At 35.5% G+C, this 24838-nt stretch overlaps 1 protein-coding gene across 1 annotated transcript in view; it reads right to left on the bottom strand.

Annotated features, from left to right (window-relative positions):
* LOC127838515 (spermidine synthase-like) overlaps positions 1–21642 on the bottom strand; it is a 61911-nt gene extending 40269 nt beyond the window's left edge. Inside the window, exon 1 of the mRNA XM_052366318.1 lies at positions 21568–21642. The gene's annotated coding sequence lies outside the window, so the exon portion shown is untranslated. The remainder of the gene's footprint in view (positions 1–21567) is intronic.
* Positions 21643–24838: the final 3196 nt, after the last annotated feature.

The raw sequence follows: 24838 nt of genomic DNA on the forward strand, positions 1-24838 counted from the left end.
GGACTTGATTGTTTCCATAGTACAGAAAGTGCTATATCTATTTTGAGTTCTATTTATCCTCAAACGCGCAACGGTGTCTGTCCACGAGCGGGTATAAACCATCGTGCAGTCTGAGGCATGTGAATAAGTGCAACAATACGCTGCGGGGCATTAACAGAATATGGGCAACATCTTTTTTGGTGTTATATGCTGCGGTATATATAGCGCGCAATGTGCAATATCTAGTTGGAATTACATGACCATGGTGCAAAGGCAATGCATATGTACACATTTTGCTTCGATGTCCAACGATGTCTTGCTCTCTGCCAGTATTTACCACTGTTAATTTAAAGGCTTGTAAATAACTCACACAACACGCCTCGGTGAAAAAACAACGCACGTGTTATATCTATTTGGAGTACTATTTTCAATTGCACGGGTGAATGGCAAAGGATGTGCATAATCTAGTTGGGATTTCCTGACCAGGGTGTATCGGACATATGCTAGGCGTGTGATTCCGTAAAATATTTCATTTCGGACCATTCACACCACCTGTGCTCTATCGGATTGGACTTGATTTTTTCCATAGTACAGAAAGTGCTATATCTATTTTGAGTTCTATTTATCCTCAAACGCGCAACGGTGTCTGTCCACGAGCGGGTATAAACCATCATGCAGTCTGAGGCATGTGAATGAGTGCAGCAATACGCTGCGGGGCATTAACAGAATATGGGCAACATCTTTTTGGTGTTATATGTTGCGATATATATAGCGCGCAATGTGCAATATCTAGTTGGAATTACATAACCATGGTGCAAAGGCAATGCATATGTACATATTTTGCTTCGATGTCCAACGATGTCTTGCTCTCTGCCAGTATTTACCACTGTAAAGTTAAAGGCTTGTAAATAACTCACACAACACGCCTTGGCGCAAAAACAACGCACGTGTAATATCTATTTGGAGTACTATTTTCAATTGCACGGGTGAATGGCACAGAATGTGCATAATCTAGTTGGGATTTCCTGGCCAGGGTGTTCGGACATATGCTAGGAGTGTGATTCCGTAAAATATTTCATTTCGGACCATTCACATCACCTGTGCTCTACCGGATTGGACTTGATTGTTTCCATAGTACAGAAAGTGCTATATCTATTTTGAGTTCTATTTATCCTCAAACGCGCAACGGTGTCTGTCCACGAGCGGGTATAAACCATCGTGCAGTCTGAGGCATGTGAATAAGTGCAACAATACGCTGCGGGGCATTAACAGAATATGGGCAACATCTTTTTTGGTGTTATATGTTGCGGTATATGTAGCGCGCAATGTGCAATATCTAGTTGGAATTACATGACCATGGTGCAAAGGCAATGCATATGTACACATTTTGCTTCGATGTCCAACGATGTCTTGCTCTCTGCCAGTATTTACCACTGTTGATTTAAAGGCTTGTAAATAACTCACATAACACGCCTCGGTGCAAAAACAACGCACGTGCAATATCTATTTGGAGTACTATTTTCAATTGCACGGGTGAATGGCACAGAATGTGCATAATCTAGTTGGGATTTCCTGGCCAGGGTGTATCGGACATATGCTAGGCGTGTGATTCCGTAAAATATTTCATTTCGGACCATTCACACCACCTGTGCTCTATCGGATTGGACTTGATTTTTTCCATTGTACAGACAGTGCTATATCTATTTTGAGTTCTATTTATCCTCAAACGCGCAACGGTGTCTGTCCACGAGCGGGTATAAACCATCATGCAGTCTGAGGCATGTGAATGAGTGCAGCAATACGCTGCGGGGCATTAACAGAATATGGGCAACATCTTTTTGGTGTTATATGTTGCGATATATATAGCGCGCAATGTGCAATATCTAGGTGGAATTACATAACCATGGTGCAAAGGCAATGCATATGTACATATTTTGCTTCGATGTCCAACGATGTCTTGCTCTCTGCCAGTAGTTACCACTGTAAAGTTAAAGGCTTGTAAATAACTCACACAACACGCCTTGGCGCAAAAACAACGCACGTGTAATATCTATTTGGAGTACTATTTTCAATTGCGCGGGTGAATGGCACAGAATGTGCATAATCTAGTTGGGATTTCCTGACCAGGGTGTATCGGACATATGCTAGGCGTGTGATTCCGTAAAATATTTCATTTCGGACCATTCACACCACCTGTGCTCTATCGGATTGGACTTGATTGTTTCCATAGTACAGAAAGTGCTATATCTATTTTGAGTTCTATTTATCCTCAAACGCGCAACGGTGTCTGTCCACGAGCGGGTACAAACAATCGTGCAGTCTGAGGCATGTGAATAAGTGCAACAATACGCTGCGGGGCATTAACAGAATATGGGCAACATCTTTTTTGGTGTTATATGTTGCGGTATATGTAGCGCGCAATGTGCAATATCTAGTTGGAATTACATGACCATGGTGCAAAGGCAATGCATATGTACACATTTTGCTTCGATGTCCAACGATGTCTTGCTCTCTGCCAGTATTTACCACTGTTAATTTAAAGGCTTGTAAATAACTCACATAACACGCCTCGGTGCAAAAACAAAGCACGTGCAATATCTATTTGGAGTACTATTTTCAATTGCACGGGTGAATGGCACAGAATGTGCATAATCTAGTTGGGATTTCCTGGCCAGGGTGTATCGGACATATGCTAGGCGTGTGATTCCGTAAAATATTTCATTTCGGACCATTCACACCACCTGTGCTCTGTCGGATTGGACTTGATTTTTTCCATTGTACAGACAGTGCTATATCTATTTTGAGTTCTATTTATCCTCAAACGCGCAACGGTGTCTGTCCACGAGCGGGTATAAACCATCATGCAGTCTGAGGCATGTGAATGAGTGCAGCAATATATGTTGCGGTATATGTAGCGCGCAATGTGCAATATCTAGTTGGAATTACATGACCATGGTGCAAAGGCAATGCATATGTACACATTTTGCTTCGATGTCCAACGATGTCTTGCTCTCTGCCAGTATTTACCACTGTTAATTTAAAGGCTTGTAAATAACTCACATAACACGCCTCGGTGCAAAAACAACGCACGTGTTATATCTATTTGGAGTACTATTTTCAATTGCACGGGTGAATGGCACAGAATGTGCATAATCTAGTTGGGATTTCCTGGCCAGGGTGTATCGGACATATGCTAGGCGTGTGATTCCGTAAAATATTTCATTTCGGACCATTCACACCACCTGTGCTCTACCGGATTGGACTTGATTGTTTCCATAGTACAGAAAGTGCTATATCTATTTTGAGTTCTATTTATCCTCAAACGCGCAACGGTGTCTGTCCACGAGCGAGTATAAACCATCGTGCAGTCTGAGGCATGTGAATGAGTGCAACAATACGCTGCGGGGCATTAACAGAAAATGGGCAACATCTTTTTGGTGTTATGGATACTATGAAACTCTTATTACAGAGTTGGTGGGTGGCTGACCTGTGATATGATGCGTCTCTCTGTTCCATTTCCGGCCTCTCCTGCACTTGGTGCGAACACCGAGTTATCCATGACAGGGTCACTGAATAACACGGAATGAGCACCATGGATAGCGTCACTCACTTTGCAATTAACACTGCCTATTTCACTCACTACACTCTTTGTTGACTCATTCGACCCACCAGAAATACCCTTGTTTTTTGCAATACCCTTGTTTTTGGCAGCTATCTTCTGTTCATTTTTAGTTGGTCGCGTTAGCGGCTGAATGAATTTACAGACCATGTTTTGCAATCAGTATGTGCTTGGAAGCCTAAGCTACGCTAACGCTAAGAAGCGCAACTCACTATGCTAGGAACGATTACCGCTGCCTATCTGCACTGCAGACGACATATGCTAAGGAGCGTCTGTTCTACTAAACTGCAGTGACTGTATTTACCAGCTTGTAAGATGTAATTGGCCAGTCTTGTGGTTATCATTGAAATCTGTACATATCGGCTGCTTTCAGGGAAAACGGTGCTTAATGCATGTAAAACAAGATTAGCCTGTGCACACTGATGAGCCTGTGGAAAGCGCACAAGCTAATCAAGGACGACAACAGCGAACTATTTCAGTGCCTTCGGCGCTTTGATTTGGTCCATTGCTACTACTAGAGTTGTTACTACTGTTTTTACGTTTTTGTGCTTTTCCCATGGACTGTTCTGTAAAATAAGCTGATAATTGCAATACGCTTGTTTGAATCTAGAGGTGTGTAAGTGTAAAAATTATACGCAATGTGCGACGTTGCCTCTCCCAGGGCGAGTATGATGATTCGTGAATGAGTGCGATCAGAAAATACAACATATCACAATTAATTACATTAAGATGAAAAAAAAACGATACACGGATGCCTGGCACCGCAACATAAGTAATTTGAAAATCAAGTTAAGAATGACGATATCACTGCGTGAACCAAAAACATTGTAATAACTTTTTTTCATTGAATTGTCAACGTTATAAAAATACTTTTTTTATCTTGATATCAGCACCTCGATTATCACATGCGACACACAATACTACTGTGGTTGTTATTTATATCAAGGAGCATTAAAATACGACCATGTATAGCGACGCTATATGGTGAACAAAAACCACTTTGATGATGACATTTAATTTTACATCGATTTTTGTCAAAGTTCAAAAGCAACGTTTATCTGTATCATCATGCGTCTTTCACGAGACATATTATTCACGTGTGGGTATTACTCTCGCCAAGTATTATTAAAATCCCGACCATGTATGGTGTTTTTTTGCGGACATGAACCCCGGTGTTGATTCGGACTTATTAGTTATGTTTGTCACAGTGCAAAAACACCATTGGACCTTGATCTTCAGGACTTGACAGAACAGAACAGAACAGTTAATGGAGTAAATCAATGCCTCCGGCCCATAATACATAGCATAATGACATAATGCAATACAATTTAAGAGTTGTGCCCATGATATATAACACAATAACATCAAAATTAATTATAGTTTCAAAAGTTGTGTAATTTTAAATTTCAAAAGTCGAATGGCAGGCTTGTCGGATCACCTCAGACATAAGACCCGTTTTCGCAATACGTGGCTCAGTTTTAAAAGCACGCCCAATAACATGACAACAGTATTGGTATAAATGAAAAAGAAATGTCTTGATAACAATTACAAAGATTATGAAATAAAAGAAGACATCAGCATTACGAGTCTTTTACGCGACAACCATTTATATTGTGTATAGTGAAGTTATTTAGCGTTCACGAACAACTGAAAAACTTAGAATTTTTTATTGTTTTTTGTGAAAGTTCAATAGCACCGTTTGAGCTTCACATCAGCACCTTGAGCCTTTTGCGCATCACATCATACTTGTGGCTATTAGTTATGACAAGTATTATAAAAATCCAAACATTAGCAAAGTTATTTAGTGGAAACAAAACACTGTGATGATCACATTGTTACATTGTTTTTTTTTTGTCAAAGTTCCAAAGCACCTTTTTACCTTGACCTTGACATCAGCATCTCGAGTCTTTCACGTGACATATCAAACAACATGTATTGTGTTTTTTTCTTATGCCAATTGTCATTAAAATGGACCATGCACGGCAAAATGATTTATTGGACACCAAACACTGGTATTTACATTGATTATTGTCAAAGTTATATAGCACCGTTTGACCTTAACATCTGGCTGTTGAGTATTTCACATATACTCTTGTGGTTAATACTCATGCCAAGTAATATTTTAATCCGACCATACATAGCAAAATAATTGAGCGGACACGAAACCTTTGCATTTTTTAGAACATAGTTTATTAAACAATCCATCCAGAAAGCCAAAAGCCCAAGTGGACAAATCAAGCATACATGATACAGTGTTTCCACAATACACAGTTTATGTTTATACAAAATAAAGTTATGCAAAGAAATAAAATCGTTTGGTTACAACGGTGCACACATGAATTATTATACATTATGAGTTATTATACATTACACTAGAACATAAATAATTATCGAAAGTATACATGTAATTAAATATATCCTAAGTGCGTCAGAGTGTATGAGGCTAATAAACTCAATTTAATGCAATATAAAAACAAGGGCTGTTTGTAAAACATGCATGCCCCCCATATGGACTGTCCGTTGTAGTGGCAGCCATTGTGTGTATATGATTTTTGTCACTGTGACCTTGACCTTTGACCTAGTGACCTAAAAATCAATAGGGGTCATCTGCGAGTAAAGATCAATGTTCCTATGAAGTTTCATGATCCTAGGCCCAAGCGTTATTGAGTTATCATCCGGAAACCACCTGGTGTACGGACCGACCGACCAACAGACCGACCGACATGAGCAAAGCAATATACCCCCTCTTCTTCGAAGAGGGGCATAAATATAGGTATAATTATATTAATAACCATTGATAGTATATATGTAATTGAATAGGTCGTATTACATCATTTGTAATGGAGCTTAATTATGACAACAAAATATCAAATAAGCATATTGTACATATATTGGGTCTTCACATGACAATTGTCACAATAATAACACGTTTTACTTACCCCGCGTAACAAATTTCGTTTCACGTGATAGCAAACAGTATTTAACTAAATATCAATTATGCTTTTTTCATGCTTGTATCAATTTCATAAGAATTAGCCCTTGCTTGCTACCTTTGCGAAACAAAAATATAGGCAGCTCAAAGGCTCTGCACATAGTACAATATATTATTTAATGAAACTGATATTATGACATTATGAAAAGGTGTCTGTAGTTAAACAAACACGAGAAACAAAATGTTTTAACTGGTTGCGTTTGATATTAAAAACAAGCATTTCATAAACCATAAACAGACCACCTACGCAATAAAAAATGTAGATGGTCAAAAGGTCATGTAATATGCTCTATGAAAATATAGATGTTAAAAGTACAGTATTTAATGTGACATAATAGTTGTAAATCAGTGCATAACAGTTCTAAAAATGCAGCCATATTGTCGTAGAATACATCTAGGAACAGACACGATACTATAATATAACCTTCATTAAAAAGATAATAATGGCAATTGATTAAATACATTCAAACACAGTTTTGACAGTCCATTAAAGGCGACCGTTAAAACACAAAGACAGATTAAACAAGATGCGTTTGTGAAACACAATGTCCCCCTATATGATGTTTGACCTTGTAGGATGACCTTGACCTTGTGAAGGATGACCTTGACCTTGACCTTTCACCACTCAAAATGTGCAGCTCCATGAGATACACATGCATGCCAAATATCAAGTTGCTATCTTCAATATTGCAAAAGTATTCATAAAATAAGCGATTTGGGCCACATATATTTGACCTCTGACCTTCAAGGATGACCTTGACCTCGACATTTCACCACTCAAAATGTGCAGCTCCATGAGATGCACATGCATGCCAAATATCAAGTTGCTATCTTCAATATTGCAAAAGTATTTATAAAATAAGCGATTTGGGCCACATATATTTGTCCTCTGACCTTGAAGGATGACCTTGACCTTTCACCACTCAAAATGTGCAGCTTCATGAGATACACATGCATGCCAAATATGAAGTTGCTATCTTCAATATAGTTAAAGTTATTGCAAAATAATAAAGTTGGCGCAAACAGACAGACAGACCAACAGACCAACAGACAGGGCAAATACAATATGTCCCCCACTACTATAGTGGGGGACATAAAAACACGTGAATAAAAACACGTTACATATGCGGAACTATCCCAACAATTAATATGCAGTACATAATAAATGCAATTAAAGTTACAACAAGATATATACCTTACTTTACAGTTTCTAGTGTTAAACAAAAACAATAATGCAAAATGCTTGAATATAGTAAGTGGATTAAGCAGACACGTTATAAAATAGTTATGAATGAACTTTACAGATAATTGAACAAAACTTGTTTTAAATCACATGATAACAGTGTATATTGCTTTTCACTCGCGTTATAACCGTTAAGGTGAAACCTTAATTGTATTTTGAAGGAGCATAGAATATAACAGTGTGCATCCAAACCACATAAAATTTAAGTAGCAACGGCACTATTACAAATTATAGTTGAAAGTGTATGAAAATTAAAATATAAACATAATTCTAATTTCGAAATATAACAATAATTATACTTTGTAATATACACAACTATACAACCATTGTTTCATTTAACTGTCATTAATAACAGATACTTACAAATGTTATATGTAAGAGTTTTCAATATACCTAATATGTCAGACTGCCTATTTGGAACACAAAAATAGAATCACACATAATAAAATGTAGTATTTAATTGAATCTCTGTACAAACGAGACAGTAACATGTCATGTCCAAAAGAAATAGAGCATCAGTTACAACCTTTAAAAGAACAGATATTCATTCTACCCAGATACATTCTTAGACATTATTACTACTGAAAAATATTAAGAAATAGATATAAACAAGAGCACCGCCTTGCGGGTGCAGACCGCTCATCTATTTTCTTTTTAAAGGTGAAGGGACTCTCATTTTCAATCACAAAGGAGGGAGGGGTGGAGTGAAGAGGGGTGTATAGCATGGGAATGTGGACATTTATGACATTATTTTCAAAAAAAGGGGAAAAAAAATGCGAAAAAAAAATAAAATCGGGGGGGGGGGGGGGGGGGGGGGGGAGGGGGTTTAACCATTAAAATAAAATGAAATTTTGGGTGGAGGTGGGGTGGTATAGTGTGAGGGTGTGGTGGTCAATTCGGGTAGGGGGTAGGATTCAAGGTAAAATTCAACTTGCCAGGTACAGTCACCTCATGATAGCATGAAAGTATTTGAAGTTTGAAAGCAATAGCCTTGATAGTTAAGAAGTAAAGTGGATCGAAACACAAAATTTAACCATATATTCAAAGTTACTAAGTCAAAAAAGGGCCATAATTCCATAAAAATGACAACCAGAGTTATGCAACTTGTCCTTTTACTGTACCCTTATGATAGTTTGCAAGTGTTCCAAGTATGAAAGCAATATCTATGATACTTTAGGGGTTAAGTGGACCAAAACACAAAACTTAACCAAATTTTCAATTTTCTAAGTATAAAGGGCCCATAATTCTGCCCAAATGCCAGTTAGAGTTACATAACTTTGCCTGCACAGTCCCCTTATGATAGTTAGTAAGTGTTGCAAGTATGAAAGCAATAGCTTTGATACTTACGGAATAAAATGGACCTAAACACAAAACTTAACCAAAATTTTCAATTTTCTAAGTATAAAAAGGGCACATAATTCTGTCAAAATGCACGCCAGAGTTATCTAACTTTGCCTGCCCAGTCCCCTCATGATAGTAAGTAAGTGTTCCAAGTTTGAATGCAATAGCATTGATACTTTCTGAGAAAAGTGGACCTAAACGCAAAACTTAACCAAAATTTTCAATTTTCTAAGTATAAAAAGGGCACATAATTCTGTCAAATTGCACGCCAGAGTTATCTAACTTTGCCTGCCCAGTCCTCTCATGGTGGTAAGTAAGTGTACCAAGTTTGAATGCAATAGCATTGATACTTTCTGAGAAAAGTGGACCTAAACGCAAAACTTAACCGGACGCCAACGCAAAGGTGATGACAATAGCTCATAATTTTTTTTCAAAAAATAGATGAGCTAAAAATACTTATCACAAGGGAAGAACATATGAAGTTGATTTAATAGTAACCATATCATGCCTATTTGAAACAAAACAAGGAAAACAATTGTCAGAAAACCAAGTTGTCAATTACAAAAAAGTATGATAAAAGGTGATATGGGATTTACAATTAATATTTAATTAAAACAAGCCGTCAGAGATGGGTGAAGCTCCCCAAAGTTTTTTGGTCACAATATTGCACTATATATTCAGATAAAAGGAAACATCTTGAGTGGCATAACTTTGGACAAAATAATAGGATGGATGGTTTAGCAACTTAACAATTTCAAAGGGCCATAAGTCTCTAAATAAATCATCTAACCAGAACCCACAAATAACACGCGCATCTCTTCAAGGCAGTTAAGCTTCCCATAAAACTTCATTGAATTCAAGTCATTAGTTGGGGATAAATAGCCCAGACAAGAATTGCACTATATGTACAGTATATTGAAAATTTCAAAGGGCCATAACTCTGTGAAAAATCATCCGACCATAACTTGCTGATAATATGCACATGTCCTGTTGGTAGTGAAGCTTCCCATAAAGTTTCATTCAATTGCAGACATTAGTTGCTGAGAAATAGCCCGAACAAGAATGCACAATATGTACAGTAAATGGAAAATTTCAATGGGCCATAACTCTGTGAAAAATCATCCGACCATAACTGGCTAATAACATGCACATCTCCTCTTGGTAGTGAAGCTTCCCATAAAGTTTCATTGAATTCCCGTAATAAGTTACTGAGAAAAAGCTCAGACAAGAATTTTTTAGAGGAGCATAAAAATGATTCAAATATGAAATTTCTTTGTGTTATATACCTCATTATAAACTTCCTATTTTAAAACAAATCAATAGGCAACCGTGAGGCAAACACGAAGGTATTATAAAATGACAGCATATTTTTTATTGAAGTTTCTCTCTGTGAAGACAACAGACTATGAATTATTGCATATGGTTTCTTAGTCTGATTTTTGTTATCCCTGAATTATTAAAAAAAAACACATTTAGTTCTGATCACCTTTGAATAAGATGCATTTTTAATTTGAGAAGACATGCTTCGCACAATTATAAGGCAACTTTTAAACAAATGCAAAGCACAAGATACACGTCGTTATAAACTTGTGTGTTTAAATTGTTCACTCTGGTCAAACTTTATGTTCAAATAATTATTTTTATCAATTTTACAAGTCTAAACTAGGTTTTTTTGTTATAAAAGCAAATGTAAAGAATGCTTCATTAATTTGTAATGCAATGAAGACTAGTTTTCTCATGAAATATCACATATACCTAAAGCTACCGTATAGGGAGAAATAATTACTTTTGACAACTTTCAAATTCGAATAAATGACAATTGAATGTTATTAAACAATGTTTCTGAAACAAGTTATGTAATAATTTTAAAACAATTTGCAAAGAGATATCATATTAATTCATCAATTTTACCAAAAAAAAAATACCTTGACCTTACACAACTCAAAGTGTGTAGCTCCTTGAGATGCACATGCATGCTATATATGAAGTTGCTACCTTTAATATTAAAGGTACTTTAATAAAGTTATTGCAAATGTTAAGGTTTGCACAAACAAACAAACCAACAGACAGGGCATTATGTAAATTAAATTAAATAAATTGTATTTTTTTAAAGAAAAATTGTGCTTCCAATGCTGGATGCATATTTCCTCATCAACTGTGTCCGCTTTGACTCACCTGAAAAATATATTAAGATGCATATTAAATATTGGATCTGTCATCTTTACACATATACTCTAAGCTGGTTTTCTAAAAGTTTCTAAGATAATTCTTAAACAAATTGTTCTAAGATTTAAAGTTTTAATTTACTCTTCTTTTCATGAATCTTCAACACAATATGAAATTCAAAATCCATGCATATTTGTATGATTGTTTCAAATGATCATGATATACTCATATTTACTTCTTTTATTTACTAAGGACTTATAGAAAAGCAAGAATTGAAATTACCATAACACAGATGAAATATTTGTTATCAAGGACACGTTTTTAACAGTAACTCTTATTGCTGTTGCTTCGCGATTGTATAATCAATTGAGTCTTACTGACTAGACAGTGTTTTCTCAAGCCCTTTTCAATCTAAGTATGCTGCCTAAGATAGTTCACTGCTCTTTGCTCGGATAACTTTTTCTGCATTTTTGGATATATTTATGTTTACAATTAATTCACATAAATAGAGTACCCTGGCTGTTGCTACATGATCGACCACTGGGTCAGTGTCTCCCCCCTTCCAACTCCATGGCAGAGGCAGGGTTGTTTGCCAGCTGGTCCGAGTTCTGCAAAATGATCATGATGAACTCATATTTACTTCTTTTATGTTCTTGTATTCTTATTTTCTCTACCGTAAATGACAGCTGCAATCTCATTCCTAAGGTGCTTATTCACTCATGTTATCCTAGTATTTTAATGTAGTAGATGGAATATCATGTGAATGGATCTTAAATGAGAAAGGACTTATAGAAAAGAAAGAATTGAAATTACCATAATACCCATAAAAGATTTGAAAGCAATAGCACACTTTTAACAGTCACTCTGATTCCTTTTGCTTCGCGATTGTATAATCAATTGTGTCTTACTGACTAGACAGTGTTTTCTCAAGCCATTTTCAATCTAAGTCACCTGCTGCCTAAAATAGTTCACTGCTCTTTGATCGGATAACTTTTTCTGCATTTTTGGATATATTTATGTTTACAATTAGTTCACATAAATAGAGTACCCTAGTTGTTGCCACATGATCGACTACTGGGTCAGTGTCTCGCCCTTCCAACTCCATGGCAGAGGCAGGGGTGTTTGCGAGCTGGTCCGAGTTCTGCAAAATGATCAGGATATACTCATATTTACTTCCTTTATGTTTTTGTATTCTCATTTTCTCTACCATAAATGACAGCTGCAATCTCATTACTCCTGTGATTATTCACTTGTTTTCCTAATATTTTAATGTTGGAGATGAAATATCATGTGAATGGGAAATCAGATCAGAAAGGAATTATAGAAAAGCAACAACAGAAATTATCCTAACTTTGAGTAAAGATTTGTTAGCAAAGGCACGTTTTTAACAGTGACTCTTATTGCTTTTGCTAAGAGATTGTATAATCAAGTGTTTCTTACTGACTAGACAGTGTTTCCTCAAACCCTTTCCATTCTGAGTCCTTTGCCTAAGATATTCCACTGCTCTTTCATCGGATAACTTTTTCTGCATTTTTTAAACATATTTATTTTTATAAATAATTCACATCAATATAGTAAGGTGGCTGTTACCTCATGTTCGACTGATGGGCTACTTGCTATCTCTTCTAGATGACCTTCAATGAATTCTAGAAAAGTAAGTTAACAATTTGAATAAATAAATATGCTTTAAAAGTATTTGCAGCAATTAAGTTAGTCATTCATGTGTCCAAACATATTATTTCTATGGCTTTTCAAACAAGGCATGCAAACAAGGGCTGTTTGTAAAACACGCATGCCCCTCGAATGGGCTGTCAGTTATAGTGGCAGCCATTGTGTGAATATGTTAGAAACTATTTTAATGCTTCAGGTCAATGTGACCTTGACCTAGTGACCTGAAAATCAATAGGGGTTATCTGCCAATCATGATCAATGTACCTATGAAGTTACATGATCCTTGGCCTAAGCATTCTTGAGTTATCATCCGGAAACAATTTAACTGTTTCTAGTCAATGTGACCTTGACCTTTGAAGAAGTGACCTGAAAATCAATAGGGGACATGTGCCAGTCATAATCATTGTACCAATAATGTATCATGATCCTAGGTTTACGCGTTATTGAGTTAACATCCGGAAACCATTTGGTGGACGGACCGACCGACAGACCTACATGCGCAAAACAGTATAACCCCTGGGGGCATCCAAAGTGCAATATAAATTCATTTACATATACATGTTCACACTGTACATGCAAACCAGCAGATTCTGTAGTGTGTGAGTTCCAATTCCACAGGGACAGTATTGGAATTTTGTGTGTGTGTTTCATTTCTTTGACTTAACAATTTCATCAATTATCATAAGTGCATAGCAAAACACTTTAGTAAATTTTAGTCTTGACTCTTGATGATTTACATTCTACTTCATTTTTATTTAAAGTGCCCTGGGGATTTTTTTTAATACTTATTCAAACACCTATCTTACAGGATTATTATTATAATGGGGTATCATTTTAAATAAATCATTAAAGCGGGTATATACGATTTTTATATGTGCTGAATTGTAAAATATTGATACAAATATGTTATAATAACACACAATATGTAAGAAAAATGATACATTTAAGACGAATAGTAGTAGAAGTAGTAGTAGTAGTAGTAGTAGTAGTAGTAGTAGTAGTAGTAGTAGTGGTAGTAGAAGTAGTAGTAGTAGTAGTAGTAGTAGTAGTAGTGGTAAAAGTAGTAGTAGTGACAGTAGTAGTAGAAGGTGGTGGTGGTGGTGGTAGTGGTGGTACTAGTAGTAGTAGTAGTAGTAGTAGTAGTAGTAGTAGTAGTAGTAGTAGTAGTGGTAGTGGTAGTAGTAGTAGAAGTAGTAGTAGTAGTAGTAGTAGTAGTAGTAGTAGTAGTAGTAGTAGTAGTAGTAGTAGTAGTAGTAATAGTAGCAGTAGCAGTAGCAGAAGCAGTAGCAGCATTACAAGACCAATACTTAAGAATGATCAAATGGGAAAAGGTAACCTACACTGGCAGTAAATATGGGGCTCATTTACAGGTCAGATTTGGAATCTCTGCTGTAAAATGAGATTTTGAATGAATTAAAGGGAGGTAAATCTGTAATAAAAAGAACATGCATAAACCGTAGTTGTTTCCCTTGTTTGAACCATGCTAAATCCTTACAAGTTTGGAAATAATTGGATGAAAAATTTGGACTTTATTGCATAAACACCATTTTCTCAATTCAAGGGGAGGTAATTCTGTACTTCATGGACCAATAATGCTCATTTTTTGTAGGGTTCGTGTCCTCATCGATATAAAGACACTGTGCAAATTTGGAAAGGATCGGACAAAAAATGTGGAAGATTTTTTAAAGTTTTCACAAAATAGGCAAAAACGAATAAACATGCAAAGTTCAACGAGCTCCTGCGGCCATGTTTTTTGACGAATCAAATTTCTTTGAACAACTTTTTCAAGGGAGCCTTCAAAGGCCATCCATGTGAAATTTTTTGAAAATTTGATGAGCGGTTTCTGACAAGAAGATTTTTTAAGGTTTTTACCATATATGGTCATGGCGGCCATCTTGGTTATGTGATCAATTTTTTTTTAACAATTCTTTTGTCCCATGACCTAGGGATGCTCCACATGAAATTTAGTTGAAATTGGCTCAATGGTGTAGTAGAAGAAGATGTTTACAAATTGTTTACAGACAGACAGACGGACGGACGCCGGACGCTGAGTGATCACAATAGCTCACCTCGAGCTATCGCTCAGGTGAGCTAATAAAAAATATAATCATATTGCAATGATTTGTTTCTTATTTGTAAAGCCATTTTCTATCATTTTCCTTATTGAACATTTTTTTTTTCATAATCCAGTAAAAAAAGCAATGGAAAGTAATTCACTTAAGAAAGCATAAAAAGAACTTTTCTGGATAAAAAACACTGGTAAGTTATAATAACGGTTTGCTTTTCTTTGGTTTTAAATCAAAACATATAAAACATATATATCATTTTGGTGGAAAAGTGATAAATGATAAAATGGTGGAAAAGTGATAAATGATAAAATATATACAGTGTTTCGTTTTTGTTGGAAATAAAATTATTTACCCCCTTCAGAAAGCAGTCTTCTGGCTATTTGTCTCCGTTCTTCTAGTAGTTGTGTTTTGCTGAGCACAAACTCTAGGGATTGATTCTGCAGGTAGCATTCTGCTTACTAAAGTTGTTAATATCATTATATTTACTGAGAGGTAGCATTGGGCAGAAAAAAACACAACTGTTTTCAACCAATTAAGTGGGTTTGAAAATTAATTTACCAAGGCAATCCAAGTAATACTTAGGCACGCACAAACATTTTATGAACATACATATTAATTACAAGTTTCATGTAGTTCCATACAATAGTTACTGAGCAACAGCTATGGAAAGCAAAAAAAAGTTATGAAATTCCTTACTTTCAATCAATGAAGAGGATAACTATGGCTTTACCAAGTTGATGCAGATTCCTAACGTTCAATCAATGAAGAGGATAACTATGGCTTTACCAAGTTGATGCAGATTCCTTAATTTCAATCAATGAAGAGGATAACTATGGCTTTACCAAGTTGATGCAGATTCCTTACTTTCAATCAATGAAGAGGATAACTATGGCTTTACCAAGTTGATGCAGATTCCTTACTTTCAATCAATGAAGAGGATAACTATGGCTTACCAAGTTGATGCAGATAAATTGAATGCGTGTACCAATGCAACATGATAATAGAAAATAATTTTTAAGGTTCATTACAAGAAAAAGTTAAGAAACAGCTGTGGACAGAAAAGTGTCACAGATGGACAAAAAGACAAACAACGCTTAAAGAAAAAAAATCATTGGGAAGTACAAATAACAGATTCCATTACCTTTAAAACGTAGACACCGCAAGATATTGAATCTGACTGTTTTGCATGACGTGGGCAGAGTATGTTCCAATGTATTGGTCCGCCCATATCAATGCTGGATAAGCGCCGAATGTGCACAAATTTACTGTTCAAAAGCAAAAAGTAAAAAAACAACATCATCAAATCACCATAAATGATACATTATGAGTACAAATATTATTTGCTAAATTTTTGGAATGAATAAGGAATGAAATTCCCTAGCTGGTAATGGAGACATATTTTTTGCGCTGTCCAGAGTGATGTCAGGATGTCTGGTTAGATGTTCCTTGCATCTTGTCAGCACTTATTCTCATAAAACACTTAAAGGATTAAAAAGAAACTTAGAAGGAGTGTTCATTACCAAGCCTTGGTTTGCATATTGGCAGATTTGTCAATTAAGTCAAGTTCACAAGGTTAAAAACATAATTACCTTGCCAGTGCTTCTTTGCATAAATCAATGAAGGATTTTAATGTTACTTGGTCCGATTTATTAATAGCTAGCTTGGTTCTGCATACTGTGAGGATTTTTATTTGGGTCAAGGTTAGAAGGTTAAAACATGGATTTATTGTACTTCAAACAAGAGCAAACAAAAGCATAAAGTAAAGAAATGTTTCCCTTGTCCACGCCTCTTCTCGTAAACAAACCAATGCAGGAATATTAATGAAACTTGCTAAGTGCTAGTACTTAGCCTAAATGTAAATTATCAGGATTTTTAGTTAGGTTAATGTCAGGGTCACATGGTTAAACAAGAAGAGTGTTTTTAGAAACACTATGTCCCCTATTGCGCCGCTTTGAAGCTATATATTTGACCTTTGACCTTAAAGGATGACCTTGACCTTTCACCACTCAAAATGTGCATCTCCATGAGATACACATGCATGCATGCAAAATATCAAGCTGCTATCTTCAATATTGCAAAAGTTATGGCAAATTTTAAAGTTTGACGCAAACATACACTCAAACCAACAAACAAACCTACAGACAGATAGACTTACAGACAGGGAAGAAACAATATGTCCCCCACTATAGTGGTGGGGGACATAAAAAAGTTCTTGGTAGCAATTATTCCCATAAACCACTGAAAGGTGTCAATCAAACTTAGAAGGAATTACGCTTATGCTACATATTGTCAGGAAGTCTAATTTCGGTAACGGACATGACACCAAAACCTCCACAATCTGATCAGTGTAAACTTTTTATATAAATGATGATTATTTGCAAGTTAAATATTTACATAGCATTTTACAGTCTGTGATATTTTCTAATTTAGTATATGAAGTTAAATGTATCTTACCTGTTTAATTAAATAATGTACACATTTACATCCATTGTTGCAGGATCTGTTGCTGGGAAACATTCTGCTCCCCCATCGGATTTATGTACAAAACTTTGTTGTCTTTCGGTTGCACAACCTGAAGAAAATAAAAGAGGCCCCCAGAGGGCCTTGGGGTGCTAACCTGAATAATATGCGATCTTAATAATTAGTCCCACTGGCAGGAATCTTGAAAATTTAACCTATTTAGAAAAATTTTAAAGTTTTTTTATATGTACATGCATAAAAATAATTTGACTGCTCCAGGTTGGGGATATTTTTTTGAACAAAAAAAATAAATTTAGCAATCAAGATGAAAATACTATAAATTGTTCATGCCAAAAACCTTTTATCTATGCCTTATGTTTTCAGAGAAGGTTTTTTTAAGTTTTTACTAACTACATACTTTCTTGTATGAACACAATGGCCCAGCAGGACAGGGCAAATTTTAACCTGTGTGCCTAAATTTGAACAATATTGGCAGATGTCCACTTGGCAATGTTGTATGCACAATATTTATCCTATATGCCTTGTGGTTTAAGAGAAGACTATTTGTGAAGTTTTTTTAGTATATACATGTAGGGCAAACATATTGGGCCCCAGGGTGGGCCTAACTTTTGGCCCCAAGCCTGTAATCTCAACAATCTTTGTAGAAGCCCACTATACGAATGCCAAAAATGTAAGCTCTATGCCATGTGTTTTGAGTGAAGAATTTTGAAGGGTTTACTGTTCACATAGAGGAAAAACAGATTCATCACAGGACAGGGCAAATTTTGGCCCCAGCTCTGTTATGGAATCAATTTTTGTAGAGGCCCAGTAGACAATGTTTCATGCCATTTATACATGTATCCAAGTTAAAAATTGGACAACCGTGATATTTCGCAAGTAAATTGAGAATCATTTTCACTTACTATAAGAGACCAGTGGAATCCACCCTCATTGACTGCACCAACCAGATGATCATACTCCAGTATCTGCACCTTTGCATAGAAAATACACTTAAGACAAGAGCAACGCTCGGCGGCAGGTTCAGTCTTGAATAAATGAAAGCTTGTCAGAATTATTTTTAAATCACAAAGACCTTGACCTTTGACCTAGTGACCTTTAAATTGAGTGTGGTGTGTAGAACACATCAAAGTGCATCTACATATAAAGTTTCAAAGTTGTAAGTGAAGCACTTTCATTTTAGAGCCAAAGTAAAGGTTTTAGCACGACACAGACGTCGGACAGCACGAGCTGGCTATGACAATACCTCGAGTTTTCTCTGAAAACAGCCGAACTTATAATACTCAATCAATTTATTCTTGAAAATAACAATATACATGTAGACTTCTTTTAATCAATGCTTTATAAACTTTTATTCATTGAGACCATCAAACAACTCCTAATAAATACCAAGTAAATGCACAGATTTAACATGAATCTTCATGCAGTTATGACCATATTTCATAATATTTAAAAATATTTCAATGCTTAAAAGTTTTTACATGTTCCAGCAACTGTCACAAAATCTCAGCCCTTTAATTTCAGGTGAGCTAAAATATGGTTTCCATCATATTGGTCAATGCAAAGGGTTATTTCTTAATAACGTTAATGTGCTGTCATTTTAATGTAAATGTTTAAATGTTCACGGAAATGCCTCAAAGTTAAGGTATTAAGATTTTATTATTGAACATGCTACATACCTCGCTTAAATACCTGTGTTTATCAGGGTCTTGTCCCAAAATATGGCAGTCCATACTGTACTTGCTACATGGAGAACACTGCCATCCAAAGGCAAACACAGCAGATGTAAAAATGCATCCATTATCTAAAATTAAGTATTTAAGACATGCCATAATTAAACAATCATTTTAACACATGAAGTCAGAACAACCAGATACACTGTTATCATGACAACAAAGTTTGTGTGTTCATTGAAATGTTTTCCATTTATGTGTTGGCATTGTATATTTGTTTATATGTTTTCAATTAATTGGTTATTAAAATATATTCAATAAACTCAAGCCAAGCCATCAATTTTTCTGTTCAAGTTAGAAACAAGTACACATCAGTGAACAATGAAATAATAATAAGAACACCATGAACAATTTAGAAGCAAGACATGGATTAAATAATCATTGGTACAACTATCTGTGTAAACAACAAACTATAAAACACCATTTACTCTACATTATTAGAAGGAGACTATTATTTTCTGAATGCAAAATTAAATATATAAGGAAAATAAATATTATAGGTATTAATGTTCAAACAGGTCACACAATTTTACGGCAGTTAAATTGTAAGAACATTTGGTTTGATAAAAAGGTCACGAGGTCCGGTAATATTAGAATCATTTCCAAATTTGCCAAATTATTATCGGAAAAATCCGAGGACCGACAGTATTTCGGAAAGACTGCAATAGCAGAAACAACACATGTTCTTTAAACCCATTATGTCTTTCGCGTCTCTGTTCTTAACGATCAATGGCACTGACATCTTCATATAAATATTTGATGCAAATGTGCCAAAAATATACATATGTGGTATGTAATTTGCAAAAGTAGCATGATTTTGTAGTAAGTGGGAAAAGATTGAAGTGATAGAAAGTCCTGAATTATTTTTGATGTAGGACGAACCTAGTCATGATGGTGTTGAGGAGCGATTGTGTGAAAAAATTATGCAAGAAACATGTAAATAATGATTTCAAGATAAATGAGATTTTCAAGTCTGCTTGCAAATTTTTAGCAAAGGCAAATTGACAGACAATACTTCAGTATGTTTTTTGGTAAACGTACAGCTTAATTAAAAAATGTTCACATAGTCAGTATAACGAATCGATATGCATGACAATGTTCTGTGCAAGTGAATTTCATATAAACTTAATTTTTTAAAGGGATCTTTTCACGCTTTGGTAAATTGACAAAATTGAAAAAAGTTGTTTCAGATTCGCAAATTTTCGTTTTAGTTATGATATTTGTGAGGAAACAGTAATACTGAACATTTACCATGGTCTAATATAGCCATTATATGCATCTTTTGACGATTTGAAAACTTAAAAATTATAAAGCGTTGCAACGCGAAACGATTGAATAATTTGGAGAGTTCTGTTTTTGTCGTTAAATTTTGTGAAACTACGAAGATTGCTTATATAAAGTATAAAATACGTCAAGTATGAGTACTCGGCGGAATAGCTCAGTAGGCTAAAGCGTTTTTACTTCAGGACTCTGGCAGGACTCCAGGGGTCACTGGTTCGAATCCTGCTCCGGGCAATGTTCTTTTCCTTTTTTAAATTTTATTCTTGATTTTTTACTGAAGCTTTTACGATCCAATGTTTACATTTATCAATATAAAGCATTTAATGACTAAGTTAAAAAATGCCAAAATCTGTGAAAAGGCCCCTTTAAATCTATAGCCAGTGGCCAACGTTAATGATTCCGACAACACTTATTTGCATGTACATGTAACCCTTTTGGCTTTATCATCGTGAACTCACTTTTGAAGCGAGTCAACAGCATCTTGAAACCCATAGAGAAAGTGTAAACAATAAGCTAGGTGCGGTATTTAACAGGCACAAAAATTCGATTCGAAATATCAAAACACCTGTAGACTGGGGTGACCCACGTCTTGCCAAAATAAGGGCACCATATAACACACTATGCATCTGCAGAAGTGCAGGTCAACAGAACAGGAACTTCAAAATGCTGGAGGGGTGTAAACAAATAAGCAAGGTGCAGCATTTAACAGGCACATATCTTCGAATACCAAAATGACCATAAAAAACACTGGAATCGCACTGTTAAAAATACCTGTAGACTTCGGTGACCCACGTCTTGCCAAAAAAACAAAACGTTCGCACGTTTTGATTTCTTCCTCTCTGATGTAATTGTCGGCGTCAATAAAATAGGGAAATTTTAACACCGCCATTTTTTACAACAGACTAAGTTATCTCCCTTCGTGGGCGGAGTTAACACCGCACTACTTTTGAGAATACTCTTTGGCTGATTAATTTATTTGGAATACAGCGTTACCGAAACAACAATTGATTTTGCACATTTGGCATCAACATCGTCGCACAGACGCTTGTTCACACCCTGGCCTGGATGGTATCAGGCTCTTACGGCCCCAAGCTCTTTCGGCCCAGTCCGAAATTTCAGGCTTTTTCGGCCCCAAGCCTATTCGGCCCCAAATCGACCAGGCTCATTCGGCCCCATATTTTATTACACCTATTAACTAGGGTGTATGCTTGAATAAAGGTGTTCAAAATGATATATATTGTGTTGTCGGTTTTGGTCCTTTGTATTGCTTTTGATTATTGATGATAAAATGAAATTAATTGAAAACCATTATTGTTTTACAAACTGTTACCAATGTATGTAATTGTTTTAATTGTTAAATTGTGCCGGCTTTGAATTGCATCGATTGTCGGTTTGTTTGTTAAATATTGCGTTTGATTAAAGGTGTAAATGATGAGTATTTGTTTGGTATGTTCCATTGTTGTTTTATTGTCGGTTATTTAGCAATTCTTAACGAAAATATTGCAAAAACGTATAAAAGTTATATTATTGTGTTAATTGGTAACATTAGTCATTTTGCTGTCTATGGTATACTTTGGTTACTAGTTCTATAATTGTGCTGTGAAATTTGGTATGATATTGGATGTTACTTGTGTTAATCGTAAATAAATTTGTAAGTGTTAGTGTTTGTGATTGTGAATTTGTGATGGAGGAGGACAAGTGTTTAGTGTGTAAGAATGCCGTTCGCTCGCTGCAGCATGGCATCACATGTGACGTTTGCGACAAATGGCAGCATCGCACCTGCAATACAGGTAAGTGTTTATTCAAATACTAACTATAAAAGTTAAAATTCTCTCGCGAAACATTGAAAGAATGCTTTCAAATGAGAACTGAGACATTTAATGCAAACGTGAATTAATCTAATTGCCTTATTACAATTTGTTAATCTGGTTTAACACATGTATTTTACAACTTGATAAAGGTCATAAAACCGGGCATAGGTGCGGGTGCTATTCAATGGCTTCACTCGATAATGAAAGACGGGGTCGCTTAAATTAATGAATTATGATATGGATTTTATTATTATAGTCTCATATTTGTATTTTTCATAATTTTGATTATATAAAACATAAAGATGATGATGCAATACAGGTAAGTGTCAATGCTAACTGACAAGCTAAGATTATCGACAAATAAATTATTTTCCTAAGTAAGACTGAACATGGGTCTAATTTGCAAAATTTTAAATTTATTTTATTGTCATGGTTATAATTTGCAATTTTTTTAATTAATTTTATTGTCAGTTCAAAGTTTACTGATTTATCAACTTAAATCTACATTTTTTGTTACCTGTTAACCCGAATACACACCACACATGTATTTAACAACCTGATAAAGATCATAAAACCGGGCGTAGGTGCGAGTGTGCTAGACAATGGCTTCATTCGATAATGATTGACGGGGTCGGAGTAATTAAAGAAAACAACATCTGCTGTACAATGCATTAACGATGTGTGAACATCGTCAAGTTAGTTATTAATCAATTAGGTTATGTTGTAAATTAATGACGAATTTTGCAAACACTTTGTATTCCGCGACAGAATATTTTAGTGCAAAGAGGGGGGATATTGTTCTTACCTTCATCTGCAATGACTGCCGCAACCGCCCTACAATGCCTGACATCAGCCTAAACATCAGCCTAAACTTAGAAAATGTCGCGCAGTCGACTATGCTGAGGTACTAGTTACTTCTCCGATATTATTGTTATAAATATGAAGTATATTCAGGTTTTTACAGTTTCACAAGCATAAACAAGTTCAAAGATAGTTTTCATTGGTATTATTAATCATTTTGATATCATCTATTAAACGGACTAGCTCTTTTTCATGCTGTGCTTAATGATTTTTCTTTGTGTTAATCGTAAATCGTAAGTAAAGTAATATAAAACAGTGGCATTATTTTTGACATTAATACATTTAAGTTGTTTATTCGTTGTATGCTCAGGCATCCGAGGATCCTGCTTTGCTTCCACGGTTCGACATTTCGCACGATTTCGGATTGTCCGACGTGTCAGCGTCAGAAGACATTGCGCTCACCCGAACGTCCGAGTTCGAGCCTTTTTATTTGACAAGAGCCGAAGTGCAACCGCCCGTTGAGATCGACGAACGGTATGTAAACTTAAAAATGGTATAATCGTGTTATTTATGAGCAATCAATATAAAATAGTTATTCTATTTAACAGTGGATACTACTGTTATATGTTAAATGCTTAACATTAGAATACTGTTTTACGTTAAATGCTTAACATTAAAATAATATTAAACGTTAAATGCTTAACAGTATAAATGCTATGCCCATGTTAAACTGTTCGTTTCAGTAATCTTCCAGAGCCAGCTGTATCCGACAGTGTACTAACTCAGCCTGAAACCATAGAATACACCGTTGTAGACGCAGGAACCAAAAGAGGCAAACCAAAGCTAGTATCCTCCGATGGATATTCATTCACGTTTAAGGTAATTAAGTTTTTACATAAGCCGTAAACACCCATACGTATTATTAAATTTAAACAATGTTAAAAACTACATCATTTGTGTATCTGTGTATTCGTAAATAGTGACTTTAAATAAACTGCTTTAATATGCAAAACTACTATATCTATACATTTTAGTCGCGCTCTGTAAAAATGGGGTTTAATGCATGTGCGAAAAGTATTTCTTTTTTTTATATTATTTTACGTAATGAATTAAGTATTTGTATATCAGTTACCGTTATATTTTCCCGATTACAGAAACAGACAAAGAAGCAAGCTGTGTGGCGATTCAGCGTGCGACGGAAAGCGTTCATGTGTACCGCGTCGGTCACGCAAGAGGGTGACATATTTCAAGCGAAAGGGACGCACACTCACGCTGCCCGAGAAAAGCATCGGCCAACAGATCCATCATCACTTGACTTTGAGGTAAATTTATGAGATTAATTGCTCATTTTCAATACACGTATAATATACAAACATTGTATTTATTTCTAATATACAAAAAATAATGGTTATCACATGCATATTCTCATTATAATAACAACAGGTGGACACAAACTTCATCGGAGATGGTTTTCTACGCGGTGATGTGCGTGTAGAATGTTTACAAACATTCACAGTTTGGTACGAAAACAATTGACGAGTTGAAATATTGTTAACAATCACAGGGTATCTTTACATACCAAAGAGAGAGGATCTTTAAATAATCATGTAGAATATTCTTAAGAAATATAACCAAAATGTTAACTAAATGGATA

Source organism: Dreissena polymorpha, chromosome 1 (assembly GCF_020536995.1).
Source record: "Dreissena polymorpha isolate Duluth1 chromosome 1, UMN_Dpol_1.0, whole genome shotgun sequence".
In the NCBI taxonomy this organism is placed as follows: Eukaryota; Metazoa; Mollusca; class Bivalvia; order Myida; family Dreissenidae; genus Dreissena; species Dreissena polymorpha.